This window comes from Suncus etruscus, chromosome 5, assembly GCF_024139225.1.
Source record: "Suncus etruscus isolate mSunEtr1 chromosome 5, mSunEtr1.pri.cur, whole genome shotgun sequence".
NCBI lineage: Eukaryota > Metazoa > Chordata > Mammalia > Eulipotyphla > Soricidae > Suncus > Suncus etruscus.
The window spans coordinates 28,185,018-28,198,328 of record NC_064852.1 but is presented as its reverse complement, the minus strand read 5'-3'; the positions used below and the strand labels follow the sequence as shown (position 1 = coordinate 28,198,328).

Sequence of the window (13,311 nt, the reverse complement as noted above, 5' to 3'; positions counted from 1 at the left end):
AAAAGATATGTGAACCCCTATGTTCACAACAACACTATTCCCAAAAGGCAAGATAAAGAAACTCATTGTAAGTGCTCATCAAAAAGTGGGTAGCCCAACGGTAGAGCATTTGCCTTGCACACGGCTGATCCAGGACAGACTTGGGTTCGATTCCCCGTGTCCCATATGGTTCCCCAAGCCAAGAGCTATTTCTGAGTGCACAGCCTGGAGTAACCCCTGAGCATCACTGGGTGTGCCCCGAAAACAAAAAGAAAATGAGTAGAAAAAGATGTGACATAATCACAATAGAAAATGAAAGGAGAAAAAAAAGGATAGGTAGGAAGAAAGGAAGAGAAGGGAAGGTGGGAATGAACAGATGAGGGAGAGGAGAGGGAAGAGAGAGGGTAAGATGGGAAAAAAAGGTAAGAGAAAAAATAGGTAAGAGAGATATTACAGATACCCTAAACCACATGGTCCCTTAAGTATCTCCAGGTGTACCCCTGGAGCCCAAACCTTACATCGTTGTATTTAGCCTTGTATGCCCCCCAACACAACTTTAGTGGTCTAGGAATTATTAGCACTAAGTGTTTAAGTAGCACCACACCCTTAGGTCATGGCATAGAATCTGCCAACCTGGTTAATGGGTAGGGCCCTGGAATCTCCAGAGCACTGCACACAAAAGAAAACCAAAAAAAAGGCAATCGTATCATCTGGCTACAGCATGATGTACACCAGAGGGACAAAGGGCCAAGAGTTAGAGGGGGCTCAACTGGATTGTGGTAGTGTCATTTCTGCTCTACCTAAAATGTACACAGGGGACCAGAGCAATAATACAGTGGACAGGGCATTTGCCTGCATGAAGCTGACCCAGATTTGACCTTCAGTATCCATTAAATAGTCCCCTGAGCACCAACAGGGTAATTCCTGAGTGTAGAGTTTTAGAACAGCCTGCCTATTTGAGTACGGCCTGTTAGTTGTAGTCCAAAAATCCAAATTAAATAAAAAGTAAAAAATATATACAGGATAACAAAAACAGTATGACCTCTATTTTTTTTTCTCTCTTTATTTTCATTCAGGAAAGATATCTCCAGAGATAGTCACAGGATCCAAATACCACTCCTGGTGATACTGCACCAACTAGGTCAACAATTCAATGCTAGGACTGGAGACAGAAATGTAGTGGTACTCAAAAATCTCCAGGCATGCAGCCAGTGGTACAAGTGGCTGAGTCAGCCACATACAAGGTGTGCACCTAACCTCAGTACTATCTCTCCAGTCCTTTGGCTCAGTTTCTAAAAACACAGCCAGAAGAACTAGGTTTCTTTCATTTGAGAACTAGGTTTCATTAGAGGTCTAGCTTTTTTTTTTTTCCGGGTTTTTGAGCCACACCCAGCCGTGCTCAGGGGTTACTCCTGGCTATCTGCTCAGAAATAGCTCCTGGCACGGGGGACCATATGGGACGCCGGGATTCAAACCAACCACCTTTGGTCCTGGATCGGCTGCTTGCAAGGCAAACGCCGCTGTGCTATCTCTCTGGGCCCAGAGATCTAGCTTTTTACTGAGGCCATATCCCAAACATTAGCCACTCAGTAAAATACCCATGAATCTCCTTTTCTGAGGGTCATTTCATTTATCTAGAATTATCCTGCCTGCATTACAGAAGCCCTCAAACAGCAACTTTCTGGGGGAAAAAAATGCAGTACGGGTTGCAATTGCTTCTCAGTAGACACTATCAACCATGCGCTGTATACTGAAGGCTGGAAATATTAGTCTAAGTTTACAAGGTTTACCTACACTTAGAATTGGAGTCTTTTCAGATTGGGCTCCTTTTATAAATGCTATGAAGACCATCTTTGGTTTAGTTAATTTCTTTATGTTAATATCATGATTTTTTGCCAGAACAATGGGCTCCATATTGCAAATGAGCAAGCATTAAACAAAAATAAGCCACTAGATTTAATAACTTCTGAAAAAATCATTTCTTGGCTCTTCCTATTGTCGCACAGTGGCCTGAGGTAATCAGCTCTTGTACATTATAAATATGATCTCTGACTCCAATTACAACATAATTAGGCAGCTCTGGGTTGTGTGCTGCTTTGATTGTGCTGTGTTTTGCTATTATAAATCAATTTCCAGTTTAAGAGCTTAAAAATGGGCCCGGAAAGCTAGCACAGCGCCGTTTGCCTTGCAAGCAGCCAATCCAGGACCAAAGGTGGTTGGTTCGAATCCCGGTGTCCCATATGGTCCCCCGTGCCTGCCAGGAGCTATTTCTGAGCAAACAGCCAGGAGTAACCCCTGAGCACCACCGGGTGTGGACCCCCCCCCAAAAAAAAAAAGCTTAAAAATTTGGGGGAAAATAGAGGAAGAATAAAAAAGGTAAAATCATAATGCCCCAAATCTGCTCCTTCTGAATAGAATTTGAGTATAAAAGGCAGGTTATTATCTAAAGCCCAAACCATTACTTACGCTTGTTAAAATTGAAAATTTTTATATATGTGACATTTTAATGATAAAAAAGACAATGCCAAAATGTTTTATTATTTTTCAATGACAGAAATTGAACCCATAGCCTCATATAAGCAAAGTAACTGCTCTTCCACTGAGCAACTTTCCAATTATATTTTCATAAGGAATATGACACCAGACAGAAATATCTACAATATCATTTTAATGGAAGAGGTAGATTAATTTAATGCATTTAAATGATTGTTTTTACTAAAAATTAGATACCAATCATCTAGAAATTAAATTAACTTAAATTCATTATTAAATTACAGTGCTGATATGTTCAATGTGTCAGAAATTTTTTAAATAGGCAAAATATTTATAAATAAAGTGGTTGTAATTTAGTGGAGGCCAGGAGAAGCTTGCTTCTTTATAGTTTAAAAATAGTTTAAAAAATATCTCTCTGGCCATTTCCAGGGCGGGTCTCCAGAACGTGAAAACCGGCGGGCTTTCGCAGAAGCCAGCTGCCCTGTTTGGGACATCAGGCAGGGAAAAGCCACGAATCTGCGCCCGCCCAGTGGAGCCTAACTGTGAGTGCTCCTTGTAAATGTTTCTCTACTGTCCTCTTGCGTGAAACACTTGGGAGTGGGGCAAAAGAGGCTCCAGCAGAGCATGGCCGCTCCGCTTCGCTACGCAGCCGTGCGCTCTTTCTAAGAAAAGAACACCATCGTAACAAGAAGAAAAAATCACACTAAGAACTGAGCTATAACACAGAAGCAAGCATTCCTCTTCGAACTGTCTTCTCCGTTGAATGCTTGGGCCTAAGATTTGATCCAGTGTGAGGCTTCATCCACAGAGGACTCCCCTCCCTTAGAGACAAGTCAGCCCATCCAGAAAGGGCGGAGCCAGAGAAGTGTGCTGCCTACATCATATAGCCAATGAATACCACCACAACACGTAGAAAAACCCAAAATACAAGTGTGACAATGGGGAAACAACGCAGGCCAGCATCAGACATAGAGAATGAAGAGGACAATTCTGATGACCAGATAATGGCCAACCAACTAATCAACCTCTCAGATAAGGACTTTAGACTAGCAATATGGAACATGTTCAAAGAACTCAAAGAAACCATGAATCGAGTTGAACAGAACACTAATAAGAACCAAGAAAATATGAAGACAGAAATCACAAAACTCCAAACTGAAATAACATATCAATTAACAAGCCTGAAAAAGTCAGTAAACGAAGTGAATGACAAAATGGATAAGCTCTGGGACAGGGTATCAGAAGCTGAGAATAGACTTGGTGCTGTGGAAGATGAGATACATAACAATTCCATACAGCAGGAGAGATTGGACAAAAAACTTAAAGCAAATGAGCAGACAACGGAAAAATTAGTCAAAGAATGGGAACAGATGAAAATAGAAGTCTATGATAAGATCAAAAGAAACAACTTAAGAATCATTGGAGTCCCAGAGACCCAGGAAGAAAATTCCCAGGAAGAATCAATGGTCAAGAACATCATTAAAGAGAAACTTCCAGAGCTAAAGAATATAGGTGATCAAATCCTACATGCTCGAAGAGTACCAACCAAAAGAGACCCCAGAAAAAACACCCCAAGACACATCCTAGTCACAATGACAAATCCCACAGATAGAGACAGAATTCTGAAAACAGCAAGATCAAAAGGGGAAATTACGTTCAAGCAAGCTTCCCTGAGATTTACAGCAGACCTGTCACCAGAAACACTCAATGCCAGAAAGCAGTGGTGGGATATTGTGACAAGACTGAATGAAATGAATGCTTCACCCAGAATACTATACCCAGCAAAATTCACTTTCCGGTTTGACGGAAGAATACATGGTTTCACAGACAAAAAACAGCTCAGAAACTTCACAGACACAAAACCAGTCTTAAGAGAAAAACTGAAAGACCTAATCTAAGACAAGACTACCCAAAAGACACACCAAATTTTGAAATAAAGATGGCGTTAAATCCCAGGACAATTCTTTCTCTCAACGTCAATGGACTAAATGCACCAGTTAAGAGACACAGAGTGGCTAAATGGATCAAAAAACTCAATCCAACCTTCTGCTGCCTACAAGAAATGCACCTGAATAGTCAGAACAAACATAGACTCAAAATAAAAGGCTCGAGAAAAATTATCCAAGCAAACAACACCAATAAAAAAGCTGGAGTGGCCATACTAATATCAGAAAATGCAAACTTTATACTCAGGAAGGTTGTAAGGGACAAAGATGGACATTTTATATTAATCAAGGGGTATGTAGAGCAGGAAGAAATAACTCTCCTAAACATATATGCACCGAGTGAGGGGCCAGCAAAATATTTAATACAACTGTTGACAAATCTGAGAAATAATATCAATAACAACACAATAATTGTGGGGGACCTTAACACGGCTTTGTCAACACTGGATAGGTCAACCAGACTGAAACCCAACAAGAATATACTAGACCTGAGGAGAGAAATGGAAGAAAGAGGCTTAGTGGATATATATAGGACACTCCACCCCCAGAAACCTGGATACACATTCTTCTCCAATGTACATGGGACATTCTCCAGGATAGACTACATGCTGGCACATAAAACATACCTCCATAAGATCAAGAAGATAGAAATTTTGCAGACTGCCTTTGCTGACCACAAGGCTCTGAAATTATTTGTGAACTCCAAAGGGACTCAGAAGAAAAACCTTAACACCTGGAAGTTAAACAGCCTCATACTCAATAACCAGTGGGTCTGAGATGAAATCAAGGAGGAAATCAAAAGGTTCCTGGAAACAAATGACAATCAAGACACAAACTATCAGAACTTATGGGACACAGCAAAAGCAGTAGTGAGAGGAAAATTTATAGCTTTGCAAGCACACATCAGGAAGGAAGAAGGAGCTTACCTGAGTAGCCTAATGACACAGCTAATAGAACTAGAAAATGCTCAACAAAAGGACCCAAAAATAGGAAGACAGAAGGAAATAACAAAGCTGAGAGCAGAAATCAATGAAGTGGAAACCCAAAAAACAATCCGAAAGATCAACGAAAGCAGAAGTTGGTTCTTTGAAAAAATAAACAAGATTGATAGACCACTGGCAAACCTAACAAAGAAAGAGAGAGAGAGAAACTTGATAACTCGTATCAGGAATGAAAAAGGAGAGATCACTACTGATATGAGAGAGATTCAAAGGGTAATCAGAAACTACTTTGAGAAACTCTACGCCACTAAAAATGAGAACCTGGAAGAAATGGATAAATTCTTGGACTCTTATAATCTTCCACGGTTGAAGGAAGAGGATGTAGCATATCTAAACACCCCCATCACCATAGATGAAATTAGAATGGTAATCAAAGGTCTGCCCAAAAACAAAAGCCCAGGCCCAGATGGATTCACTAATGAATTCTTTCAAACTTTCCAAGAGGAACTACTACCAATCCTGGCAAGACTCTTCCATGAAATTGAACAAACAGAAACACTTCCAAATAGCTTTTATGAAGCCAACATCACCTTGATACCTAAACCAGACAGAGATGCTACAAAAAAAGAAAATTACAGACCAATATCGCTGATGAATGCAGATGCAAAGATCCTCAACAAAATCCTGGCAAATAGGATTCAATGCCTCATTAAGAAGATCATCCACTATGATCAAGTAGGTTTCATCCCAGGAATGCAAGGCTGGTTTAACATCCGTAAATCTATCAACATCATACACAACATCAATAACAAGAAAAATAAAAACCACATGATCATATCAATAGATGCAGAGAAAGCATTTGATAAGGTCCAACACCATTCTTGATCAAAACTCTCAGCAAGATGGGAATGATAGGAACCTTTCTCAATCTAGTTGAAGCCATCTACCACAAGCCAACGGCAAATATTATCCTCAATGGAGAAAAACTAAAAGCCTTCCCTCTAAATTCTGGTACAAGACAAGGCTGTCCTCTCTCACCACTCCTATTCAACATAGCACTGGAAGTACTTGCTATAGCGATTAGGCAAGAAAAAGATATCAAGGGAATCCAGATAGGAAAGGAAGAAGTCAAGCTCTCACTGTTTGCAGATGACATGATACTCTACTTAGAAAACCCTAAAGACTCTACCAAAAAGCTTCTAGAAACAATAGACTCATATAGCAAGGTGGCAGGCTACAAAATTAACACACAAAAATCAATGGCCTTTCTATACACCAACAGTAATAAGGAAGAAATGGACATTAAGAAAACAACCCCATTCACAATAGTGCCACACAAACTCAAATATCTTGGAATCAACTTGACTAAAAATGTGAAGGACCTATACAGAGAAAACTATAAAACTCTGCTCCAAGAAATAAGAGAGGACACGCGGAAATGGAAATGCATACCCTGCTCGTGGATTGGCAGGATTAACATCATCAAAATGGCAATACTCCCCAAGGCATTATACAGATTTAATGCTATCCCTCTAAAGATACCCATGACATTCTTCAAAGAAGTGGATCAGACACTTTTGAAATTCATTTGGAACAATAAACACCCTCGAATAGCTAAAGCAATCATTGGGAAAAAGAATATGGGAGGAATTACTTTCCCCAACTTTAAACTGTACTACAAAGCAATAGTTATCAAAACAGCATGGTATTGGAATAAGGACAGGCCCTCAGATCAGTGGAATAGGCTTGAATACTCAGAAAATTTTCCCCAGACATACAATCAACTAATTTTTGATAAAGGAGCAGGAAACCCTAAATGGAGCAGGGAAAGCCTCTTCAACAAGTGGTGTTGGCACAATTGGATAGCTGCTTGCAAAAAATTGAACTTAGACCCCCAGCTATCATCATGTACGAAGGTAAAATCCAAATGGATTAAAGACCTCGATATCAGCCCCAAAACCATAAGATATATAGAACAGCACATAGGCAAGACACTCCAGGACATTACAGGCATCTTCAAGGAGGAAACTGCACTCTCCAAGCAAGTGAAAGCAGAGATTAACAGATGGGAATATATTAAGCTGAGAAGCTTCTGCACCTCAAAGGAAATAGTGCCCAGGATACAAGAGCCACCCACTGAGTGGGAGAAACTATTCACCCAATACCCATCAGATAAGGGGCTAATCTCCAAAATATACAAGGCACTGACAGAACTTTACAAGAAAAAAACATCTAATCCCATCAAAAAATGGGGAGAAGAAATGAACAGACACTTTGACAAAAAAGAAATACAAATGGCCAAAAGACACATGAAAAAGTGCTCCACATCACTAATCATCAGGGAGATGCAAATCAAAACAATGATGAGATACCACCTCACACCACAGAGAATGGCACACATCACAAAGAATGAGAATAAACAGTGTTGGCGGGGATGTGGAGAGGAAGGAACTCTTATCCACTGCTGGTGGGAATGCCGTCTAGTTCAACCTTTATGGAAAGCGATATGGAGATTCCTCCAAAAACTTGAAATCGAGCTCCCATACGATCCAGCTATACCACTCCTAGGAATATACCCTAAGAACACAAAAATACAGTACAAAAACCCCTTCCTTACACCCATATTCATTGCAGCACTATTTACCATAGCAAGACTCTGGAAACAACCAAGATGCCCTTCAACAGATGAATGGCTAAAGAAACTGTGGTACATATACACAATGGAATATTATGCAGCTGTCAGGAGAGATGAAGTCATGAAATTTTCCTATACATGGATGTACACAGAATCTATTATGCTGAGTGAAATAAGCCAGAGAGAGAGAGAAAAACACAGAATGGTCTCACTCATCTATGGGTTTTAAGAAAAATGAAAGACATTCTTGCAATAATAATTTTTAGACACAAAAGAGAAAAGAGCTGGAAGTTCCAGCTCACCACAGGAAGCTCACCACAAAGAGTGATGAGTTTAACTAGAGAAATAACTACATTCTGAACTTTCCTAATAATGAGAATGTATGAGGGAAATGGAGAGCCTGTTTAGAGTACAGGCAGGGGTTAGGTGGGGAGGAGGGAGACTTGGGACATTGGTGGTGGGAATGTTGCACTGGTGATGGGTGGCGTTCTTTACATGACTGAAACCCAAACACAATCATGTATGTAATCAAGGTGTTTAAATAAAAAAAATAAATAAATAAAAAAAAATAACTCTCTGAGAGCCAGAGAGATAATACAGCAGAAGATACTTGCCTTGCATGCAGCCAACCCCGGTTTGAGTTCGGCTATGGTCTCCCCAGTTCACCAAAAGCAAAGAGTCAGGAGTAATCCCTGAGCTTAGTGGTGGTATCTCTCAAAACAAATAAACAAACAAACAATAAGAATACAAGGAATAGAGGGCAAGAACAGTTGAAGGCTTGTCTAAGAAAGACAGGTGGGAATTGGTTAAAGGCCAAAGAAAGACTTTCTCATGGAACAGGAAACTTATTAAGGAAAGGTAATAGCATCCATTGTGGGGAAAGACAAGATAAGAGGACAGGCAGATGGATGAGGTAGTAGGTAGAGGCCAGAGCAGGATTCCCTTAGCCAGGCAGAGACCTGGCTTGGCAGAAGGAAAGTGGACTCAACTCTCCCCTACCTCTTCTCTCTCACCTCCCATCCTCCCCGTTCAGCTCTCTTCTCTTTCTGCCTCCAGTGATACTTCCTTTTCCTTAAACTAACCCATATCATCTTTCCAATTCCTTCCCTCCTCCTTCCATACTGATTTATTACTGGCTCACTTCCCACTTTTCTCCCTACCCAGCTTCCAGTGTCATCACACTACCAAAGTAATACCTGTCCCTTCCTCTTATCCCTCCACTTTTCTGCTGGAAGCCACTAAGTCTAGGAATTAAAAGTTTGGTGGGATTTGGACCGTTCATGTGCTGTTCACATACACTATATGTATACGTGAACCTAAGTGTGAATGAAATACTATCCTTGTCTTTTCTTGACTTTTTTTTACTTAGCATATTGCTTTTTTCTATCCATTTGGAACTAGAGAGATAATAATAGAGATAAGGCACATATCTTACTATGATTCAATCCTCAGCACCATAAACACCACCAGGAGTGAGCACAAAGCCAAAATTAAGCACTGAGCATCACCTGATGTAGTCCCAAATACAAAAGCACAAAAACACACAACAAAAACATTTTGTCCCAAATGGAAAGATATATTTTGAATGGTAGAATTTTAAGTTCTTTTTTATTTATTTATTTTTTTTTTTTTGCAGAGTCAGGTACAAAGTCTTACGTATGAGGCAACCTACCACTGAACCACCCAGCACACACACATCTTAATCTTCCAAACAGCAGAGTAGTATTCAACTACATCATAGCTTTTTTATCCACTCAGTTGTCAATTGATATTTAGATGAATACTATGTTTTAACTATTGTGAATAATAGTTCCATTAAACATAGGGATGCAAATAACCTTTCCAGTTTGTGTTTTCAGATCCTCTATATAAATGCCTACGAGTGTAGGTATTGCTGGATTTTAGCATATCACAACATTGAATGCCTGCTTTACATTCCCTAAAATGTATCTACCATAATTGTAAGCTACCCCTTACTGATTGACATTTATAATGAAATGCTATTCACTATTATGGTTTAATTCCATTTTTTGATCTTGTAGTTTCCTTTGTTCTGTGAAATAATGCAGATGGTAAAAAAAAAAAAAGTCAGCCATATATGAAACCTAGATAATGTAATGCTATGTTATTTCAATAAAATATTTAGAGTCGGGGATCAGAGTGATAGTACAGCAGGTAAAGTGTTTGCCTATACACAGCTAACCTATCCTCAATTCCTAGCACATCACATGGTAGAACACAGCCAGAAGTGATCCTAGGTGTAGTAGAGCCAGCCAAGAAGAGTAAGCTCTGAACACAACTGAGTGTGACCAAAACAAACAAATAAACAAGAATTTCTCTCTGACTATGAGAAACTTACCTATATATACATATATGAGAATTTTACTTTTTTTTGAGAATTTTATTTTTTTTATTTTTATTTTATTTTTATTATTTATTATTATTATTATTATTATTATTATTATTGGTTTTTGGGCCACACCCGGCGGTGCTCAGGGGTTACTCCTGGCTGTCTGCTCAGAAATAGCTCCTGGCAGGCTCGGGGGACCATATGGGACACCGGGATTCGAACCAACCACCTTTGGTCTGGATCGGCTGCTTGCAAGGCAAATGCCGCTGTGCTATCTCTCCGGGCCCGAGAATTTTATTTTTTAAACTTACCATTTCACTACATTATTTAAAAATAAATTTTTTTTTTAAACTTTGGCTTAGGGGCCGGCGAGGTGGCACTAGAGGTAAGGTGTCTGCCTTGCAAGTGCTAGCCAAGGAAGGACCGAGGTTCGATCCCCCGGCATCCCATATGGTCCCCCCAAACCAGGGGCAATTTCTGAGTGCTTAGCCAGGAGTAACCCCTGAGCATCAAACAGGTGTGGCCCGAAAAACCAAAAACCAAAAACCAAAACAAAAACAAAAAACAAACAAAAAAAAACCTTTGGCTTAATTTTTTTTTTAATTTAAAAATATAAAGCAGTTGGGGCTGGCGAGGTGGTGCTAGAGGTAAGGTGTCTGCCTTGCAAGCACTAGCGTAGGAGGGACCACGGTTCGATCCCCCGGCATCCCATATGGTCCCCCAAGCCAGGAGCGATTTCTGAGCACATAGCTAGGAGTAATCCCTGAGCATCAAACAGGTGTGCCCCCCCCAAAAAAAATATATATATAAAGCAGAGGTTTATATATATATAGCAAACATATATAGACCTTGAGCTCAAAAGAGTCTCTCAGCATGCACATAAAATTAATTTGGGGGCTGAAGAGATAGCACAGTAGTGGGGCTTTTACCTTGCATGCGATCAACCCGGGACTGACCCAGGTTCAATCACCAGCATTCCATATGGTCCCCCAGACCTGCCAGGAGCGATTTCTGAGCACAGAGCCAGGAGTAACCCCTGAGCATTGCTGGGTGTGGTCCCAAAACAAAAATATTAATCTTACCCTAGGTTCTGGGGACTATACATTTTGGGTCTCATCAAGTTGAAATTATGGAGCAATAATGAAACTTTATTTGGTTTGGTTTGGTTTGGTTTTTGGACCATACCCAATGGCACTCAGGGGTTACTCCTGACTCTGCACTCAGAAGTGCTCCTGGTAGGCCCAGGGGACCATATGGGAGGTCTAACCCGGGTCTATCCTGGGTTGGCCACATGCAAAGCAAATGTCCAACTGCTGTGCTTTTGTTCTGTTTCCAATTTTTATTCAATCTCCACCCTTAAAACAAATATCTACTCTAAACATGTGATGTTACCTAAAGTAGTATTTCTTTTTTTCTTTTCCTTCCAGTTTTTGGACCCCACCTGGTGACACTCAAGGTTACTCCTGGCTCTCTGCTCAGAAATCACTTCTGGCAGGCTGGGAGGCCCATATGAGATGCCAGGGATCAAACCCGGGTCTGTCCCGCATCAGCCACATACAAGGCAAACACCCTACTGCTGTGCTATTTCTCTGATCCCTCTTTAAGTGGACTTGGAAGGGACCTCCCAGAAGTGCTAAGGGCCCCTCGGGATCACACCCAGCAGTGCTTAGGAGAAGATACTGGTTGGGCTTCAAACCCAGGGCTCAGTACATTAATGACTGGCCCCTTGAGCTACACCCTTTCCAGGCCCTTGGCAAAAATTTCAGATAATGGCTGCAGATTATGAACAGAAAAATAACGATAGCACAGCAAACAAAAAAAAAAAACAGAAAAATAATACATATATTAGATTACATATAAAGGGTTTGTTTGGGGGATTTTGTTTGTTTTTTTTTTCTTTGTAAAAGAATAAGATGAAACTGGATTCTTTTGTTGTTGGTTGGTTTGTTTTGGGGCTACACTAGGCTGTGATAAGAGCTTACTCCTAGCTCTGCACCCAGGAATCACTCCTGGTAGGACTAATATGACTATATTGAGATGCTGAGGATTGAACCAGGAGTTGTGTTCAAGGCCAGTTCATACTCCTATTTAGAACTAACATCAGGAAAATAGCTTTACTCCAGATCCTAACAATGAAAGGCATGCAAACAGATCAACTTAAGACTTTAAGGGACCTTGGGCCGGAGAGATAGTATGGAGGTAAGGCATTTGCCTTGCATGCAGAAGGACGGTGGTTCAAATCCTGGCATCCCATATGGTCCCCTGAGCCTGCCAGGAGCGATTTCTGAGCATAGAGCCAGGAGTAACCCCTGAGTGCTGCCGGGTATGACCCAAAAACAAAACAAACAAACAAAAAAAGACTTTAAGGGACCCTGCCAGAGGTTTAAGTTCCTTCTTGGTATATCCTTTCTCTTTTCAGGCCAAGAAGCTCACAACACTTAGAGAGATAGAAGCCAAAATATCCATGATTAAGAACAACTACTCATTATCCGCCCTCTTTCCCTCTTCTCTCTAACTTCCAGAGGCCTCTTTCCTCAGACTTTCCTTTCCCTTTCATGCTACTTCCCACACCTTATCCCTCATACAGGATTGCAGGAATTCCTTGGTGTGAATAGCTAGTGTCTGGGCAGATGATTTGTTTTCAGTGAAAGTGGAGGGTGAGGACTGTTAGCATTGTTGCTAGAGATGACTCATGCCATGAAGCGAAAGAAAGACCACTCACAGAAAGAGCTTTCTGCATCCATCCCTTCATTATGGAGCTCAGAACAGGAGAGAGCAACAAAGTGGATGGACTCAATACCTTTCCTTAAAAGTCAGGTCCTCCTGGGCTGCAAAGATTGAACAGTGGGTAGGGCCCTTGTCTTGCATACAACTGACATGGGTTTGATCCCCAGCTTCACCAGGAGAGATCCCTGAGCACAGAGCCAGGAATGAACACAGCTGGTGTGGTTCCCCAGTATAAATAAA

At 40.8% G+C, this 13,311-nt stretch overlaps 1 protein-coding gene across 3 annotated transcripts in view; it reads right to left on the bottom strand.

Moving 5' to 3' along the window:
• FAM81A (family with sequence similarity 81 member A) overlaps positions 1 to 13,311 on the bottom strand; it is a 100,461-nt gene that overhangs the window by 74,007 nt on the left and 13,143 nt on the right. Inside the window, exon 1 of one of the 3 annotated variants that reach the window (XM_049773688.1) lies at positions 13,067 to 13,167. The exons of the other annotated variants lie outside the window; for them this stretch is intronic. The gene's annotated coding sequence lies outside the window, so the exon portion shown is untranslated. Of the gene's footprint in view, positions 1 to 13,066; positions 13,168 to 13,311 lie in introns of those variants that run through there. 3 annotated transcript variants of the gene reach the window in all.